Here is a 20,153-nt window from a genome sequence, read left to right as displayed (position 1 = left end):
AGCGCCACCGCGGTTGCCGGTAATAAAGTCTCCACTGACCCGCCAGGACTCAGATTCTCCTTAGACCATGAGGATGCAGGTCACGATGCCTCGACCCCTCCTCCTGCTGCTGCTCTCGGGGTCATGGTCCGGATCCAGACCTGGGCGGATGAGTGCAGCATCGGGAGGAAACCACCTCTGCGGCGGGCGGAGCGAGTGGACTGCGCGGTCTGGGAGCAGGACCCCCAAGGAAGGCGAGGCTCCGCGAACACCCGCGCAGACCACCCACCTCTGCCCGGGCCCATCCAGATCCCTCCCTTCTCCTGACGCCCTCTCTCCCCACACCTAAATCCCGGCCCTTCTCGGTTGGCCGGCCCTTTTCCATCTTACGAACTCCTCGCCTCCTCCCCGTTTTCGGCACCGGGACCCGCGCCGGGAGGAGGATCGGCCGGGTCTCAGCCCCTCCCCGCCCCCAGGCTCCCACTCCATGAGTTATTTCTACACCGCCGTGTCCCGGCCCGGCCGCGGGGAGCCCCGCTTCATCGCCGTCGGCTACGTGGACTACACCCAGTTCGTGCGGTTCGACAGCGACTCCGCGAGTCCGAGGGTGGAGCCGTGGGCACCGTGGGTGGAGCGGGAGGGGCCTGAGTATTGGGAGCGACAGACGCGGAAGGTCAAGGGCCAGGCACAGATTTTCTGAGTGAGTCTGAACACCCTGCGCGGCTACTACAACCAGAGCGAGGCTGGTGAGCGAAGCGGGCCCGGGTCCAGGTCGCGACCCCCATCCCCACGGACGGGCCGGGGTCTCCCCGAGTCCAAGAGTCACCCCGAATGTGCGGGACCTGCCGGGCCCCTCCACTAGAGTAGAGACAACGGGGACTTTCACTGGGTTTCATGTTAGGTTTAGGTTTAATCACTGCCTAGTGGTCAGGGAGGGCGCAGGGCTGACCTTGGGGGCAGGGTTAGGGTCTCACACCCTCCCCTGGATGTATAGCTGCGACTTGGGCTGGACGGACGCCTCCTCCGCGGGTACAGTCAGTTCGCCTACGACGGCGCCGATTACATCGCCCTGAACGAGGACCTGCGCTCCTGGACCGCGGCGGACACGGCGGCTCAGATCACCCGGCGCAAGTGGGAGGCGGCCGGTGTGGCGGAGCAGCACAGGAACTACCTGGAGGGCACGTGCGTGTTGTGTCTCCGCAGATACCTGGAGAACCGGAAGGAGACGCTCCCTCGCACAGGTACGCGGGACCGCGGGGCTTGTTCGATCTCGCATCAGGCTGAGGGTCTGCTACAAGGAGAGGAGGCAAATGAGATGACACCAGAACACCCCTGTCCTGTGGGTAGGGAGACTGAGTCTGCCTGGGTTTTCAGATCTGGTACCAGAGAGCAACACATCCTAAGTGCCCACCATTCTCTCTGGACAATTAAGAGATTCAGTCTCTCTTGGAGATGGAGAGGAAAGCCATCCCTGAAAAAACTGATGAGCAGTTCCATTTGACTCTGGCAGTGGCTGTGGAAACCATGGGGGACTTTCTCTCTCAGGCCTTGTTCTCTGCCCCACACACAATGTGTTTGAAGTCTGACTCCAGTTCAAACTTCTTACTTTACCACTCAGAACCCCCCAAGACACATATGACCCACCACCCCATCTCAGACCTGGAGGTCCCCCTAAGGTGCTGAGCCCTGGGCTTATACCCAGGGGAGATCACCCTGACCTGGCAGGCTGATAGGGAGGACCTGACCCAGGACACAGAGCTTGTGGAGACCAGACCTGCAGGGGACGGGACCTTCCAGAAGTGGGCAGCTGTGGTGGTGCCTTCTGGAGAGGAGCAGAGATACACGTGCCATGTGCAGCACGAGGGCCTGCCTGAGCCCGTCACCCTGAGATGGGGTAAGGAGGGAGGCGTGGGCTCAGAGCCTCTTCTCAGGGAAATCAGGAGCTCTTCTGGAGACCTTCAGCAGGGTCAGGGCTGAAGCCTGGGGACCAGGGACTCACCTTCCCTTCTCTTCCCAGAACGGCTTCTTCAGGCCGCCAACCCCATCATGGGCATCACTGCTAATCAGATTTTCCCTCAAATTGTGACTGCTGTGCTAGCTGTGATGATTGGATCTATGATCTGGAAGAGGAGCTCAGGTAGGGTGGGCAGCGTGTCATGGGATCTTGTTCTTTTATCCATACAGCCATTCTATGTCTTTTGATTGGAGAATTTAATCAATTTCTGTTTAACATAATTATTGATAGGTAAAAACTTAACTGTTGTCATTTTGTTAATTGTTTTTCAGTTGTTTTGTAGAACATTGTTCCTTGTTTCTTATCATGCTGTCTTTTTTTCGTGTTTTGATATCTTTTTTTATCAGTATGCTTTTACTTCTTTATCATTTTTGTGTAATTGCCACAGGTTTTCCCCTTGTGGTTACCATGAGATTTATATAAAATATCTTAAAACTATGACACCCTATTTTAAACTGACAACTTAACTTCAATAGAATTCCTAAGCTTTACACTTCTGCTTCTTCTTGACCTCAGATTTTACATTATTGTTATTGCAAGTTACATATATTTTACATTGTGTAAGTAATAACAGATTCTTGTAATTATGATTATTTTTACTGTTTATATTTTAACTTTTAAACTAAAGTTGTAAATGAATTATGCACCACCATTACCGTGTTACAGAGTCTAACTTTGACTGTACATTTGACATTACCAGTGAGTTTTACACTACCTTTTATATTATTGTACTAGGGTATTCCTAAAATATATTTTCGTTAAACACTAACGTAATCATTAAAGTTTTAATATCCTTCTTTTCCTAGTGATATTTTTCAATTACGTTTTTGTTTTCAGAGGGAAGGAATTTAGGGATATATCTCTTTAATGCATGGAGTAGGCTTCATATGACTACGGTACAGACAGAGTTATGGACAGATGGGTGTTTTACTGTATACTTCCTCATCACTTTTTAAATACCTGTCTCATGTATGCCTGCTTATTTGCATTTTATTCTGAAAAGGAGAGAAGGCCCAATGAAGGACAAAATCTTGATAGTGTTTACCCCAGATGATTTACCACTCTACTTCCTGTCATTGTATCATTTCCTATCTTAATTTCTTTTGTGCTAAGAGATGGGAGAATATAAAACAATATGGTCTCTGACTGATGAGATGTCCTTGGAACCTTGTGGTTCCAGTTCTCAGAAATATGGGTCAGTTTGAACCACAGAGTAGACTATGAAAGGGTTTCAAGTTTTTGTCCGCCTCCTTCCTGACATCGTGCTCTCATTTTTAATGAACTGGTTATTTCTCCCTTTTATTTTTCAGATAAGAGCGAACAGGAAAAAGACAAATCCAATTAATGTATTTCACTGTGTACCTAGTCACGGTTTCATCTGTTTCTTGTACTTTTGTTTTCAATTCTGTATGATCATATTCCTCAACTCCAACATATACATATTTTTTGTGATTTTGCGTTATCTTTCCAACTGAAGTCTGCCATCCTCATTTATTACTCAATTTCGCCCATTATTACCTGTTTTATTTCTCTTGTCAAGGCAATCAATGTAGAAGATCATTTCTGTGGCACGAATTTTTATTAATAATATACCTGTGGAGTTTTGGTATTTTTAAAGTTTCTGATGTCTAAGTTTTCTGCAAGGATCAGGTCATTTGATTTAGAATAGCTTTTCCTGCCACTAAATACTTCATTTCCCTTCCTTTCATGCAATTTAGTTAATATAATTGTCATTTAGGCTTGTGTTAAAATAAAACTCAGATAAAACAAGGTTATGTACTAATAGATTGAGGGGAATGTTGTAAATAGAAGCACCCAGGAAACTAACTCTGCATTTTCTCTTCAAGCAGTGGTTCAGTAATCTGAAAATCAATGTTTGTGGCTACCTTATACAACATAGTTACCACAATAATGAGAATTGACTATTAATATTTAGTAGCAGTCAAGAGCCTACCAAAACTAAGAAAATGTGTAGTAAAAACTTGAATAATGTCAAAAGGGATCAAGAATATTTTTTATGAGGTAACCACCAGAATTAATGTTTCTAAAATGTTTTGTGTTGCACTAAATTCATTCCAGTTCCCCTGTTTTCATTTTTGATAAAATATTCTCTGGAGAAAAGTGAGCTTTCAGCCACCACTGTTGATGCATGTTTGTGAGTGAGTAAGTGTGTGTGTGTGTGTGTCCTTTTCTACATCCTGATAGGTTTGATTTTACATTTAAAATTTTGAATACATTTGAATTTTCTTCACGTTTGTTTCCCATGACATTTACATTAATCTTTCCATTTTATTTTTCAGAACGGCTTCAGAAAATATTTGGTAAGATATCTGTGACAATTCTTTACTCTTAAAACTATTTAAGTGACTGCTTTGTTGGTTTTTAGTGCTCCCTGCTGTTTTACCTACGTGACATTCATTAGCTCGCCCTTCTCCTAGATGGCTACACTTCCCTCCTCCAGATTTTTGTTTATGAACGTCTTCCATATTATGTTCTCTCCATGTCTGTTTTTCTATCTTTCATCCATTCTCATTCCTTCTTTTTTCATTCCATACTGGTCCATCCCTGTAAACATGGGCTTCTTCCATCTTCTGGAGACTTGCCACAGTTGTATGTTGAAGAGATGAAGGGAATTAGGCTGCTAGGCATATGGTTTCCATTCTACATATATTTTCTGGGAAATGACTATTAATTTAGGACCTCTGTTGTGTATTTGAAGTAGGAGGGCACATTAAGATGCAATCAATTTTAGCTCAAACCTTAAGAAATGAGAGAACAGTCCTACCTTGCTGAATGAGGTTTCTCCCTCCATTGTCCTTTTAAAGTCTGTAAATTCTGTTGTCTCTTATATGGTCAAGTGTCAACTTCTGGCTCACTTTCCACTGCCCTTGAATGTCTTAACCAAGTGCTCTCAGGTATATAAATATTTTACATAATTTTTCCTATTTTTTCTTTCTAACTATAGTAAATATCATTTTACTTTTTCACTTTTATTGACACAATTATTTATTCTGAAAACTGCAGTTCCTTTTAAATGTCTATAGAGGAACTTTATGTATTAAGGAAAGTTCACTGATAATATATTTCTCAATTCAGAACATTTTAATCTATTGTTCTAGGATATTTCCAACAGTTTTTCATGAAACATTAATAGAATGATTAAATGTTCGACATTATCCTTTTCTAATGAGATGTTTCAATGATTTTTTTTCCGAGGGGATGGAGTTTAGGAATATACCTGCTAGAGATACAGTTTGGGGACAGTTGGATGCTTTTACTGTTGGCTTCCTCATCTCTCTTAAGCACCTGTCTTGTGTATTGGTGTGTATTTGCACTATATTTTGGAAAGGAAGAAGGCTCGATGCAAGGCCTATGATGGGTATTGTTTATCCCAAAGGTGGTCATGTCAGCCTCTGCTCATGGTTTCACCTCCTATTTGATTACTTTTGCAGCAAGGGCTGTATGGAAGTAGAACAACATTGCCTGTGATTGGTGAGATGGCTTTTGGAATCTTCTGGTTCCATTTCTCAGAAATATTGGTCAGTTTGAACTGTAGAGAAAAGTAGGGAAGTGATTCAAATTTTTATGTTCTTTGCTCACTGACATGTGCCTTCATTTTGAATGAACTGGTTGTTTTTTCCTTTTGTTTCATCTGTAAGTGTGAACAGGAGAAAACAAAAGTCCCATTCACGTATTTCACTGTGTGCCTAGTCATGGTTTCATCTTTTTCCTCTTTGTCTTCACCTATTGGTGATCATCATTCTCAACTCTAATATACGTACTTGTTTGCCTTATCTTTCTAAAAGAGCTTGCTGTTTTCTTTTTTAATTCATTTTCCCCTATTATTACTGGTGTGAATTTTCCTGTCATTTCAGTAATTGTCGACAGATCCTTTTTGTCAAGTATAATTTTATTAATCACATACCTCTGATGTTTTGGCATTTTCAAAGTGGCTAATGTGTAGGTTTTGTCTTAGATAACTCAAGTCATTTGATTTAGAACCCCCTTCACTGCCATTTAGTACTGTATTTCCCTTTACTTCGTGTGATTTAGTTAAGATAAGCCTCATTCAGGCAAGAGTTAGAATAGAAACTCTCATAAAACAAGGTTATGTATTAATAGATTGAGGGAAGTGTACTAAATCAAGGCACCCAAGACTAACCCTGTATTTTCTCTGCAAGCAGTGGTTCACTATTCTGTAAATCAGTGTTTGTGACTACTTTATACAACATAGTTACCACAATAATGAGAATTGACTATTTTATTTAGTAGCAGTCAAGAGATTACCAAAACTAACAAAATGAATAATAAAAACTTTAATAATGTCAAAGGGATCAAGAATATTTTTTATGAGGTAACCACCACAGCTAATATTTCTGAAATGTTTTGTATTGCCGTAAATTCATTCTGTTTCCCCTATTTTCATTGTTTGTAAAGTATTCTCTGGACAAAAGTGGCCTTTCAGCCACTGTTGATGCATATTTGTGAGTGAGTGAGTATGTGTTTCTGTGTGTATGTGTGTCCGTTTCTCCATCCTGATGGTTTTATTTTACATTTAAAATTTTTAAATTTGAATTTTCTTCACATTGGTTTCACATGATACTTACATTAATCTTCCCATTTTATTTTTCAGAACTTCATGAAAAAATTGGTAAGTTTCATCTGACAACCCTTTACTCCCATAACCATTTAAGTGGCTGCTGTCTTGGTCTTTAGTGTTCCCTGCCATTTTACCTACATGACATCCATTTCCTCACCTTCTCCTAGATATCTTCACTTCCCTCTCCTGAATTTTTGTTTATGAACTTCTTCCTTATTACATTCTCTCCATTTCTGTTTTTCTACCTTTCATCCATTCCCATTCCTTTTTGTTTTCATTCCATACTGGTCCGTTGCTGTAAACATGGGCTTCTTCCATCTTCCAGAGTCTTGCCATAGTTGTATGTTGAAGAGATGAGGGGAATTAGGCTGCTAGGCATATGGTTTCCATTCTACATATATTTTCTGGAAATGACTATTAATTTGGGACCTCTATTGTGTATTTGAAGTAGGATTGCACATTAAGATGCTATCAATTTAGCCCAAACCTTAAGAAATGAGAGAACAGTCCTACCTTACTGAATGAGGTTTCTCCCTCCGTTGTCCTTTGAAAGACTGTAAATTCTGTTGTCTCTTATCCGTCAGTTGAGAGCTCGTGGCCTACTTTCCACTGTCCTTGAACTTATTACCCAAGTGCTGCCTGGTATCCAAATATTTTACATAATTTTTCCTGCTTTTTTCCTTTCTAACCTTAGTAAATATTGTTATATTTTTGTAATTTATTGACATACTTAATAATTCTGAAAACTGCAATTCCTTTTAAATGTTTATAGAAGAACTTTATGTATTATGGAAAGTTCATTGATAATATATTTCTCAATTCAGAATATTTTAAGCTATTGTTCTAGATATTTCCAAAAATTTTTTCATAAAATATTAATGTAATGATTTAAAGTTGAACGTCATCCTTTTGTAATGATGTTTTTCTCTTTTTTTTTTTGGTGAGGAAGATTGCCCCTGAGCTAACATGTATTGCCAATCATCCTCTTTTTGGTTCAGGAAGATTGTCACTGAGCAAACATCCATGCCAATCTTCTTCTGTTTTGTATGTTAGATGCTGTCACAGCATGGCCTGATGAGCAGTGTGTAGGTCTGTGCCTGGGATCTGAACCTGATAACCCCAGGCCGCAGAAGTGGAGCATATGAAGTTAACCACCATGCCACCAGGCCAGCCCCTCTAATGACCTTTTTCAATGATTTTTTTTTCAGAGGGAATAGATTTCAGGAATATACTTGCTAGAGATACAGTTGGGGGACAGATAGATGCTTTTACTGTTTGCACCCTCATCTCTCTTAAGCATCTGTATTGTGTATTGGTGTGTGTTTGCACTATATTTTGAAAAGGAAAAAGGCTCAATGCAAGACCAATGATGGATATTGTTTATCCCAAAAGAAGTCATATCAACATACTCTCATGGTTTCATTTCATATTTAGTACTTTTGCACCAGGGGCTGTATAGAGGTAGAACAACATTACCTGTGGTTGGTGAGGATGCTTTTGGAATCTTCTGGTTCCAGTCCTGAGAAATATTGCTCAGTTTGAACCATAGAGAAAACTAGGGAAGTGTTTCAAATTCTTATCTTCTTTGCTCACTGACATGTGCCTTCATTTTGAATGAATTGGTCATTTTATCATTTTGTTTCATCTGTAAGTGTGAACAGGAAAAAAGGCAAGTCCCATTCACATATTTCACTGTGTTCCTAGTCATAGTTTCATCTGTTTCTTCCCTGTCTTCAACTATTAATGATCATCATTCTCAACTCCAGTATACGTACATGTTCGCATGATTTGTCTCATTACCTTATCTTTCTAACAGACCGTGCTGTTTTCTTTTTCAATTCACTTTCTCCTATTATTCCTGCTGTGAATTTTCCTGTCATTTCAATAATTGTCAACAGATCCTTTTTGTCAAGTATAATTTTATTAATCATATACCTCTGATGTTGTGGCGTTCTCAAAGTGGCTAATCTGTCCATTTTATGTAAGATAACTCAAGTCGTTGGATTTAGAACCCCCTTCACTTCCAGTTAATACTTTATTTCCCTTCATTTCATGTGATTTAGTTAAGATAAGCTTCATTCAGCCTCAAGTTAAAATAGAAACTCACACAAAACTAGGTTTTATGTTAATGGGGGTCATGAAAATGTTGGGAATAGAGGGTCCAAGGAACCTAACCTAGATTTCCTCCTGGAATAGTGGTTCAGTATATTCTAAACCAGTGTTTTTGGTCACTATATACAACATAGCCACTGCAATAACCTGAATTGACTATATATATGTAACTGCAGTCAAGGAATTTATTAAAGTTAGCAAACTGCATAACAAATATGTAGATAATTTCAAAAAGAATCAAGAATAATTTTTTAAGCAAACCACCAGAATTAATATTTCTGAAGTTTCTTCTTAGACCTTTTACCCCTTTTAATTTATGAAGTATTTTCTCTGGACATAAAGAGACCCTTTAGTGACTGTTGGTGCATTTATATATGCTTCCCTGTGTGTGTGTGTGTGAGCTTATCTGTATTCTGATACATTTAAATTTACGTGTGTATTTTTCAATAAATTTGAATTTAATTTGAGTTTGTATTACCTAATATTTACATTGATCTTTCCATTTTATTTTTCAGAAGAACTTCAGAAAAATTTTGGTAAATTATCTCTGACAATTCTTTATTCCCATACCTCTTTAAAATGACTGCTCTCTTGATATGGTTCACATTCCCTGCCTTTTTACCTGTGTACCTTCCATTGGCCCATCCTTCTTTTGGGTGTCTACTATCCCCTGTCCAACTTTTTTGCTTACGGACCTCTCCTATGTTAAGGTTTTCCATCTCTGTCCCTTCCTTCCATTCTTTCCCCATTCCTTCTTTTCTTTTTTTCATCCCATATTTGTCCTTCCCTGTAAACATTGGCCTCTTCTGTCTTCCAGAGACTTGCCATAGTTTCATTAGGAATTTTGTGAGATGAAGAGGAGTAGGCTAATAGGCGTATGATTTCCACTCTCTATATATTGTGTTGAAAAAGTCCATTAATTTAGAACCTCCGTCACATATTACAAGTTCAAGGGGCCATTATATGCAATTGATATTTTCCAAACCTTAAGGGATGGGAAAATATTCCAAATTTGATGAGTGAAATTTCTCCCTCCATTGTCCTGTGAAAGACTGTAATTTTTGATAGCATTAGTGTGAGCTTGAGTCTCACTCTTTTGTTGCCCGTCATTATATTACCCAAGTGTTCCCAGGTACACAAATATTTTACATAATTTTTCTAGGCTTTTTGTTTCTACCTAGCTATAGCAAATGTTCTTTGTTCTTCCACATTCTTATACATACAATTATTAATTCTGCAAACTTTAATACCTTTTAAATGCTCGCAGAAGGATGTTCTATCTTAAGGAAAGTTCGTATATAATATAACTTCAATTCAGAATTTTTTATGTGAATGACATGAGAAGCTATTGTCCTAGGATGATTCCCAAAGAATTTTTCTAAAGCACTAATTCAATCATTAAACGTTTAACAACCTCCTTTTCTAATGGCACGTTTCAATTATATTTTTGCTTACAGATGGAATGGAATTCGGAAATATGTGTCTTTAATGTATGTAGCAGGCCTCATACAGCTACTGCTATAGATAGAGTTTTTGACTATCTGATGGGTATTTTACATAACAGGGGTACTTTTCCTGTAGATTTTTTCATCACATTTTAACTACCTATCTTGTGTATGTGTGTGTGCTGGTATTTTAGTCTGAAAAAGGTAGAAGGCTCAATGAACGAAGAATGTGTGATATTATTTATCCCAGAGTAAATCCTATTCTACCTCCTGTCATGCTTTCATTTCCTATCTTAATTCCTTTTGCACAAAGGAATGGAGGGAATTAAAATTACATTGCTTTTCTTTGCTTAAATGGTCTTTGGGAGCTTTTGGTTCCAATTCTTAGAAATAAGAATCGGTTTTAACAAAGGAGTAAACAATGGAAGGGTTTCAAAATATTGTCCTCCTCTTGACATTGTGCCTTCGTTTTTAATGAATTGGTCTTTCTTCTTCCTTTTTTTTTTTCAGATGAGTGTCAACAGGAAAAAGGCAAGTCTACTTACTGTATTTCATGTTGGACATGATCTTTGTCTATCTGTTTATTTTACCTTTGTCTTCAACTCTTAACGATTATCTTCCTCAACTCCAACATATATGTACTTTTACATAACTTTTTCTCATTATCTAATTTCTATTCCTACAGATTTGCCATAGTTTCATTATGAAGTGGGTGAGCATTAGGTTGATAGACACGTGGTTTCTATTCTATGTATACATTCCTTGAAAATTTCCAAACTTCGGAATTCTTTCATGTATTCTAAGTTTGAGGGCCTACTGGTGTGAAATTGATTCTTCCCGAAACCTTTAAAGATAAGAGAAGATGTCAAACATGCTGAGTGAAGTTTCTCCCTACACTGTCCTTTCAAAGACTGTGTGAACTCAGAGGTCATTCATTGGTCAAGAGTCACTCTTCTACTACCATGGGATATATTACCCAAGAGTTTCTGGGTATACAATTATTCTACATAACATTTTCTGGCTTTATAAAATTTTCGATCATAATGATTGTTCTTTATTCTTGTCCATATTTATTGACACACTATCAAATCAACAAACTACCATTCCTTTTAAATATTTCTAGAAGGATTTTTATCTTAAGGAAAGGTCAAATATAAATGTATCTCTTAGTTCTGAGTTTTTTATGTGAATGATTCATAAGACTGTTGTCCTGAGATGTTTCTGAAAGATTTCTTCATAAAACACTAATATAATCATTAGAACTTTCATGACCTCCTTTTCTAATGACACTTTGAATTCTATTTTTGTTTTCAGAGGGAACTGAATTTAGGAATACATCTCTTTAATGTATATAGCAGTTTTCATATGTTAAAAGATAACAGAGGCACATGAAGATTTCCAACAGTTTATCTGAGCACACATCAATTTGAATTGGGCAATACCAAACTGAAAGTTAGCTGGAATGCTCCACCAGCAGGAACTAGAGGCAAGGTTTTTATAAAGAAGATGAGGAAGCAACGCAAAGAAATGAGAGTAATCATATTCTCATTTCAGTCTATGTAGACAGATCTTTTCTGTCAAGTGTTTTATTAATAATATCCTTTGGAAGTTATGGTATTTTTAAAGTGACTGTCGTATTAGTTTTCGCTAAGATAGGCTCAGGTCATTTGATCAGAATCCACTCACCTGCCTTTTAATACTTAACTTTCCTCTCTTTATTTTACTTAGTACAGAAATAATGAGATTATTCTCACAGGAATGGATATGAGATAACTATATCTTCATCTTTTGAATTTGGAAAATTGGGTTAGAAGGCATCTAAATTCAGGAAAGTTATCATTTGAGAGACATGGATGAGTATTAATAGATGGTTAAGTCTAGAGAATAAGGAAAGATGGAAAAGGGACCGAGCAGTGGAATTGACACCATCAAAGAGGTTTCTTCAAAGAATGTAGGTCAAGTACATATGTAGTTTTATGTACATACTACATAAAATCTTGAGGCTATAAAGTGCAAGAATCCCCAAGATACTGGCGTTTTACAAACTGTGAGATCTAGAAATGATCTTATCCCTTGAAATTTACAACTAAGTTTTGTCAGGGACTTCAAGAAAGCCTAGAGGGGAGACTTTGGAAGATGGCAGTGTTGGAGGATCCTGAACTCACCTCCTCACATGGACACAACAAATCTACCACTGCCTGTAGAACAGTTTCCTCTGAGAGAGATCTGTAAACTGGATAATAAGCTCTGTAACTACAGACAACACAGACAGGTGGAAGAGGCAGTGATACAGCTGCATTGATGGAAAAACCACAACATTCCTATGGCGCATCACAGGCAGTAATGATCTCAAAAGTACAGATCTTCTCCAGAGGAGTGGGGGATCTTAGCTCCACATTAGGCATCCCAGCCCTTAGATTCAGCACAACAGAGATGAGATCTCATAATACTTGGCTTTGCTGGCTTTGAAAACTATTGGAGAATATGCACAGGAAAACTAAAAATCTTCAGAGAAATAAAAATCTGCTTGTAAATGGCCTATGCACAGATTCACCCAACCTAGAAACCAGCACAGAAACACCAGATAAAAATGTGTGTGGTCCATTATAAGAGAGACTCATTCACCAAGTTTGAAGCATATATTAGAGAGGCAGGAAGATCTGCTCCCACCCTACCCCCAAGACTGAGACATTGGCAACAGCTATTACTGTGACCTAGTTGAGTCATGCTGACACAGAGGCTGCCAGTTACCACTGGATTTCTTCCTCTAGCCTGTTACTTCAGGCATCTGCTATGCCCAGTGTAGCACCTGAGGCAATCCCATACAGCCAGGGAACAGGATGCCTGCCCCAGGGAGAGGTTCTGCACACCGGAAAGCCCCAAACTGTTGGACCTATGTCTGCAGGGCATGTGGGACCTGGGTAGCAGGACAAGTGGGTCCATGTCAGCAGGGTGCATGTGGGCCAGTGGAGGTGGGCAATGGAGCATGTTGAAGTAGACTTGTGCCACTGGCCATCACAAGCAGCCACACATTGGATCTTCCCTGCACTCCAGTGCTTGAAATATTTGTGCCCTGCCATGTGTGGGTTGGCTCCACCCATTTTCACTCTTTATGCACCTGTGTATTACAAGGCAGCATAGCCAAAGCTGGCTAGAGGCCTCCCCCACTCAAAAGAGAGCCACCAACAGCCACACACCACAGGGAACTGCACCAGAGATCTGTAGCAATTGTGAGCCCTTGAGCCTAGCAACCAGCTACTTTGGGGACCTGACTTATTTAATAGCCAAACAGCAGCAGTTGTGTGCTATTAGACCTTGCAGACAGATGTTCCAGAGGCTAGTCCCACCCAATAAAGTAAACGTAGCAGCCAAATGTGCCTGAGCCTCACAACCAACCAACTTGGGGACCAGCCTGGCCTACTGGTGTGCCCACAGCAATAGCAACCCAGCCATAACAGAAAGGCATGCTCAGCCCACACAGCAGACACTCCTGGAGCATTTGGCTTGAGTGACAAGAGGGGAGCACATTGTTGGACCCCATAAGTCGTCTCCTACATAAGGCCATGTTTCCAAGATCAGGAGATGTAGCTGATCTACCTAATACATAGATATAAGTGCTGAGAATTAGGCAAAATGAGACAAAGAAATATGTTCTCAATAAGGGAGGAGGGCAAATCCTCAGAAAAAGAACTAAATGAAATGGAGATAAACAATCTGCCTGATGAGGAATATAAACTAATAGTCATAAGGATGTTTACTGATCCTGGGAGAAGAATAGGTGAATACAGTGAGAGCTTCAAAAAATAATTGGAAAATATAAAAAAGAACCAATCAGAACTGAAGTCTACAATAATGGAAATTAAAAATTCACTAGAGGGAATCAACAACAGGCTAGATGACACAGAAGAATGGATCAGCAATCTGGATGAAAGAGTAGAGGCAATCACCCCAGCTGAACAGAAAAAAGAACTTAAAAGAATGAGGACAGTCTAAGAACCCTCTGGGACAACATCAAGAGTACTAACATCTGCTATTACAGCATTATTGACAATAACCAAGATATGGAAACAAGCTAAGTCCTCATCAACAGATGAATGGATAAAGAAGATGTGACATAAATATATATATATGAGATATATATATATATATAGATATATATATATATATATATGACTACTATTAAAAATGAGGAATAAGGAAATCCTGCCGTTTGCTATAACTTGGTTGGACCTCGAGAGCATTATGTATGACAAGTGAAATAAGTCAGGTAGAGAAAAACAAATACTGTATGATATCATTTGTATGTGGAATCTAAAAAGGACAAATCAGAGAAACACAAAGTAGAATTGTGGTTCCCAGGGGTTGAAGGGTGGGAGAAATGGGGAAATATTGCTCAAAGGGTACAAACTCCCAGTAATAATATGAACAAATTTGGGTATTTAATGTATAGCTCATAACACTGTATCATATACTTGAATGTTGCTAAGAGAGTCCATCTTAAAAGTTCTCACCATGAAAAATAAAATTATAACTATATGATGGGGTGGAAGTGGTAGCTAATACTTCTGTGGTAATCATTTTGCAATTTATAAATGTATCATATCAACATAATGTACACCTTAAACTTACACAATACTATGTGGCAATTATATCTCAATAAAGCTGGAAAGAAAAACGAAAGAAAAAACAAGAAATCTCCTCTTATTAAATGACTAGTCACAGAGGCTACATTTATGATTTTGGAAAACTCACAAAGGATAAAATCAAGTCCTTTTTTTTTGAAGTTTAAAACATGGTGCCAAATACAGTAATTAAAAATACTGGACCTAAGACATTACTAGCCTTGCTGGACCTAAAATAATTTATTTCTCTCTCTCTCTCTCTCTTTTTGTTTTTTGTTTTTATTTTTATAGAAATGCCTCCATGAGCTCACAGATAGACACACAAGGAATGTGTAAAATGTTCAGCAGCCTATATTTCACAGTACAAAACACCCACTTGGCCAAGACCAGTCCAACAACGGGGAAGGAGGCAAGGAAAGCCCAACCTTTAAAACATGATAGAGATGAAAATGTAATGCTTATTAATAAACCTGAGATTATGAGAACATTTTCCTAAAGACTACAAGTTGAGATAAAATAAAACTGCATACATGAATATACTGAGCTTTGCAGAATATTTAAAGTCAGAAACAATGAAAATAGCAGGAAAGATTTATGAAAATCAGGTAAGAGTGAAAACTTTGACCAGAAAATTCCTCCAGCATTGATTCATTAACTTACATACTAGAACGACATGTAAAGCTCACCATCCTCTAACTTTATCTAATAACAACACAAAAAATTAAAGTCTAGTTAATATAACATGTGTTAGGAACTCCAGACTGTCTTCTCCACGTGTATAAGATGGCTATACGTTTCATTTGGTATAATCATAGAGTAATGCCCTTCCATTTCTTCACAAATTAGTTCTTATTCTTGCGATCTCATTTCAAAGATTACACTTGCCTTATATATTCTTTAAAGTCAGAATATTTAAAAAATAAGGAAAATGAAATAACACAATCAAGATGGAATCAAAGGACTCTGTTATAGCTTTACCCAAAGATCAATTATACTTTAACTACCCTCATGATTTTTAGTTGCATCCAACCAGTTTTATGGGAGAGGCACCACAGTATCTTTATGTTACAGGCTCTTAACATCAGCCCTGATATCAGTTCCCCCACATTGAACCCAGCGTATATGGGGTTAAAACTAAAACCCACCGCCCCCTTTCCTGCTTCTCTAGCTCCACTCATATGGAAATACCTGTTTCTTTAAACTTGGACTCCTTGAGATTTACAACTAAATGGGAGTTACAAATTGTTAAAAGCCCAGGTGGCCTGGAGTTGGAGGCACACTAAAGTTTAGCTAATCACGTGACCTTGAGTTTGCCAGGGAAGCTGCTGTCTCAAGAGTATCAAGGAGCGGAGGCTTCCCAGACCTCAACTCCTCACTCCCGGCGCTCAAACCCGCCTCAAACAGGAAGAGAGACAAGAGACAAAGGCGAAGGACGCCCACCTGCCATCCTCCTATCTCACCCCCCCACGCCCCCCACCCCCCACCGCCCCACCACCCCCCACCGCCCCCCACCCCCACCCCCCGCACCTTGCTGCAAGCAGCCTCTCAAGGCCAAATGCAGGCTGGTGGGAAAACGCCAGCCTGCACAGCTACATGCGCCCCCTCCCCTCCCCAAAGCCCCAAATAAAAATCCCTACCCATTCCTCATCGGGGAGCTAGCAATTTTTGAGGCATGAGCCCTTGCTTTGCTCCCTGTGCCTGGCATAGTAAAAACCTTTCCTCTTCCACTCAAGACTCTGTTCTCATTATTTGGATTGGCATCGGGTTCAGAGACCGAACTTTCAGTTACATTTATACCCATGTAGATAATATGGATAAAGAATGCTCAATTAATTGTAGTAATAACTTTAATGAGAAGAACAAAGTTCAAAATATTTCCTGTCTTTTCCCTCTGTGGCTAGTGAGATAACAGAGTCCTTAAACAGTGCAATCTCTCTCACCTAACCTTGTCCTAAAGGCTCTGCATGAGCTGATAGATAAGGAATAGGAGGCACAGAGATGTCAGCCTAGGCCTGTGCTTCTTAATCCTGGGTGCACAGTATTATCACTTGAGAATATTTTTTAAATTACTGATTCAAAATCCTGACTTCTCTCCCCTCCTACAACCCCTGAGAAATTTCTATTTGACTAGTCTGAGGTGAAACCTTGGTGATGGCACTTTTTACAAAGCTCTTCAGGTGATGACTCTCACGGTTAATCAGAGTTGAGAACTGTTAATCTAGAAGTAGGGTTAATATTTCAACCCAGGTGAGTAAACAAATGGACTTTGATGCTATGCTTCATTATGCTTCATCACTTAGAATATGTATTTCTCAGGTATGAAATGAAGATTGGTACATAGCTGGTTAGCTGGCCAAAAATAAATTTGAAAACTTTTTATCCTTACTAAGCATGGCTTGGGATTAATTTTATGCTTTTGACAGTTGTGAAATTAAGTAAATTTGTGGTTCTTTCCCCAGTCCCATTCCTCTCCGTGTCTTCTCATTCCAGTCAAGGTAGATAAGGGATGTTCGAATTGGCCTAATTCGAGAACAACAGGGACTGCCTCTCTCGGATTATCCCTCATCTTTCTGTAAAGTTAGAGAAGTAAGGAGAATATAGAGCCTCCTTCTGTAAAGCTGGAAAGATAAGACAGTTTGGTGAGGGTAAGGCTCCAATTGCCACTGCCTAAGACAGTGAGGCAGGTAGTATAGATAAGTTATGTTTTCGGTTTTGGGTAAACATTCTTGGAAATTAGCGTTGATGAGGACATTCTTTCTGGGCAAGTTTTTCCTCCCCATCAACAGGTGATGTAGAGAGCTTCATGGAAAAGGGGAAATTTGTCTTTTCTCTTTCAAATGCTATCAAGAGACTTAAAACACTTTCTATCCTTTTGGCTATCAATTTATATCTCAAATTCATGGGATAGAGCACACGATTGTGCTGTCCAAAATTACCCTATGTCTAGGGCCAAAGCCTAGAGAAGAATAGAAAAAGGTATAAAGCAGAAATAAGCATTAGTCCTATAAGACCTCACTGTCCTCAGCCTCTACCTCTCAGTTTCTTCCCATTATTGACTTATGATCTTGGGTAGGCAGGTAGGACAAGGGGAATTGGCATTTTTGAAGGCAAAATCTCACTTGGAAATTATTAGTTCCCTATACTGGATTAAGTGTCTAGGATTTATCAATTAAATTGCAACCTAAAATAATGCCTGGATGGGCAGTGTTCTGGAAAGAGCCAGATTCTGGTATCGGAGAAGATAGAGAGTAATTTTGAGGGTCAAGTCTGGCTATTCTGTGTCTTCAAATACGTAATATAATTAACCTGACAGAAAGTCCTATATCAGATGTAAAGCTGCTGCATTCACAGAAAGACTACTAGATAGGTTCTGACATAGGCATCCATTTCTGGGACTATGGTGGTAAGTGAGGTCACTGCAATCCACAAAGAAGCTATCCTTCTTATGACAGGGTCTCAGTGAATTAGTTATCTATTACTGTGCAACAAATTACCCCAAAACCCAGGGCTGGAAACAACAAATGCATATTAACTCTCAGGTCAGGAATTGGGGATTGGTTTAGCTGGGTAGCTCCAGCTCCTAGTCTCTCATGAGGTTGCAGTCAAGATGTTGGCTACGGCAGCAATCATCTGGAGGCTTGACTGGAGCTGGAGGATCTGCTTACAAGAAGACCCCTTCACATGGCTGTTAACTGAAGGCCTCAGTTCCTCATCATATGATTATCTCCACTGAACCACCTGGTGTTTGCAAGACATGGCACGTATCTTCCCCTAGAGCAAGAGATGAGAGAGAAAGAGAGATTGGAGCTGCAATGTCTTCTAAAACCTGATCTTGGAAGTGACATTCTATCACTTCTGCTGTTTCAATTGGTCATACAGACCAACCTTGGTAAAATGTGGAAGAGTACAATTACTATGAGTGAGGGTCATTTTATTACACTGCCTTGGTTTAGTTTTCTTTGTTTACAGTATTTGAAATTTGTAGAGATCCTCAGATATGTGAACTTAGTTTGCATCAAATTTGAGAAAAGTTGAGTCATTGTCTCTTCAATTATCTTTCTGGCCCTGTCTCTGTCCTTTTGAGAACTCCAATTGCACATATTTTAGCCCATTTGAATTGTCGCACAGCTCATGAACACTGTTTATTTTTTTCAATCTTTCGTTTTCTCTATATCTCATTTTGGGTATTTTCTATATTGTCTTCGAATTCACTAATTTTTTTCTCTGCAATGTTTAGCCTATGGCTAATCCCATCCAGTGTAGTTTTCATGTCAAACATTATAGTTTTTCTCTCTAGAATTTTGATATGGCCTTTTTAATGTCTTCCATATTGCTACTTAATATGTTCAATCTTTCCTCTAGCTTCTTAAACATAGGGAATGTAGTTATAATAACTTTTAATGTTCCTATCATCTGTATCACACCAGTTACTTTTCAGTTGATTCATTTTCTCCTCTGTGTGGGTCATATTTTCTTATTTCTCTACACAGTTGGTAACTTTAAATTGGATGCCAGACATTGTGACCTTTTCCTTATTAGATGATGGATATTTTTGTGTTCCTATAAATAGTTTTCAGCTTTGTTCTAAAGCACAGGTACACAGGGGCCAGCCCAGTGGCATAGTGGTTAAGTTCCCATGCTCCACTTTGGTGGCCTGGGATTCACTGGTTCGTATCCCGGGCGTGGATCAAGCCATGCTGTGGTAGGCATCCCACATAGAAAATAGAGGTAGATGGGCACGGATGTTAGCTCAGGGCCAGTCTTCCCCAGCAAAAAGAGGAGGATTGGAGGTGGGTGTTAGCTCAGGGCTAACATTATTCCTCAAATAAGTAAATAGTAAATAAATAAATAAAACACAGTTACTTGGTATCAGTTTGATCCTTTGGCATTGTTTTTAAGATTTGGCAGGAAGAATCAGAAATGTGCTTAGTAAAAGGCTAAATTCTACCCACTACCAACATAAAATGATTCTGAGAACTCTATCTGATACTCCATGTGTTGTGTGGTTTTCCAATTTGACTGGCAGAGAGAACTATTCTAGACCCTGTGTGAACTCCATTGATTGATCCTTCTAATCCTCTCAGGTGGTTTCTTCTCCATCCTTGGGTAGTCTCCTCACATTCATGCATTGTTCAATAATCAACTGAAGACTTAAGGGAAACCCTCAGCAGTTCTCTGGAGCTCTCTCTCTCTCTCTCTGTGCAGTTATCTCCTCTCCAACGCTTTACAAACTCTAGCCAGTCTTGGCTTCCCTGGACTCCCAGATTGATCTCATCAAATCAGGGAAAGAGCTGGGTGCAGCTAGGCTTCCATCTCCATGCTCTATGGCCTAGAAACTTTCTCTAGGCAGTGAGCTGGGGCAATTTCAGGCCTCACTTAAT

At 39.6% G+C, this 20,153-nt stretch overlaps 1 long non-coding RNA gene and 1 pseudogene across 1 annotated transcript; both read left to right on the top strand.

Annotated features, from left to right (window-relative positions):
* The first annotated feature begins 965 nt into the window (after positions 1-965).
* On the top strand, positions 966-1,984 carry LOC139077191 (class I histocompatibility antigen, Gogo-C*0203 alpha chain-like; annotated as a pseudogene).
* A 92-nt stretch (positions 1,985-2,076) lies between these two features.
* Positions 2,077-15,173, top strand: LOC139077482 (uncharacterized). The gene is made up of 5 exons (XR_011530047.1): positions 2,077-2,116; positions 4,294-4,314; positions 6,627-6,644; positions 9,221-9,241; positions 15,064-15,173. It is a non-coding gene; the product is annotated as an uncharacterized lncRNA (long non-coding RNA).
* The last annotated feature ends 4,980 nt before the right edge of the window (positions 15,174-20,153 follow it).

This window comes from Equus przewalskii, chromosome 19 (genome assembly GCF_037783145.1).
Source record: "Equus przewalskii isolate Varuska chromosome 19, EquPr2, whole genome shotgun sequence".
Taxonomy (NCBI): domain Eukaryota; kingdom Metazoa; phylum Chordata; class Mammalia; order Perissodactyla; family Equidae; genus Equus; species Equus przewalskii.
Note: the sequence above shows the minus strand (reverse complement) of the source record. Positions and strands in the feature narration are given on the sequence as shown.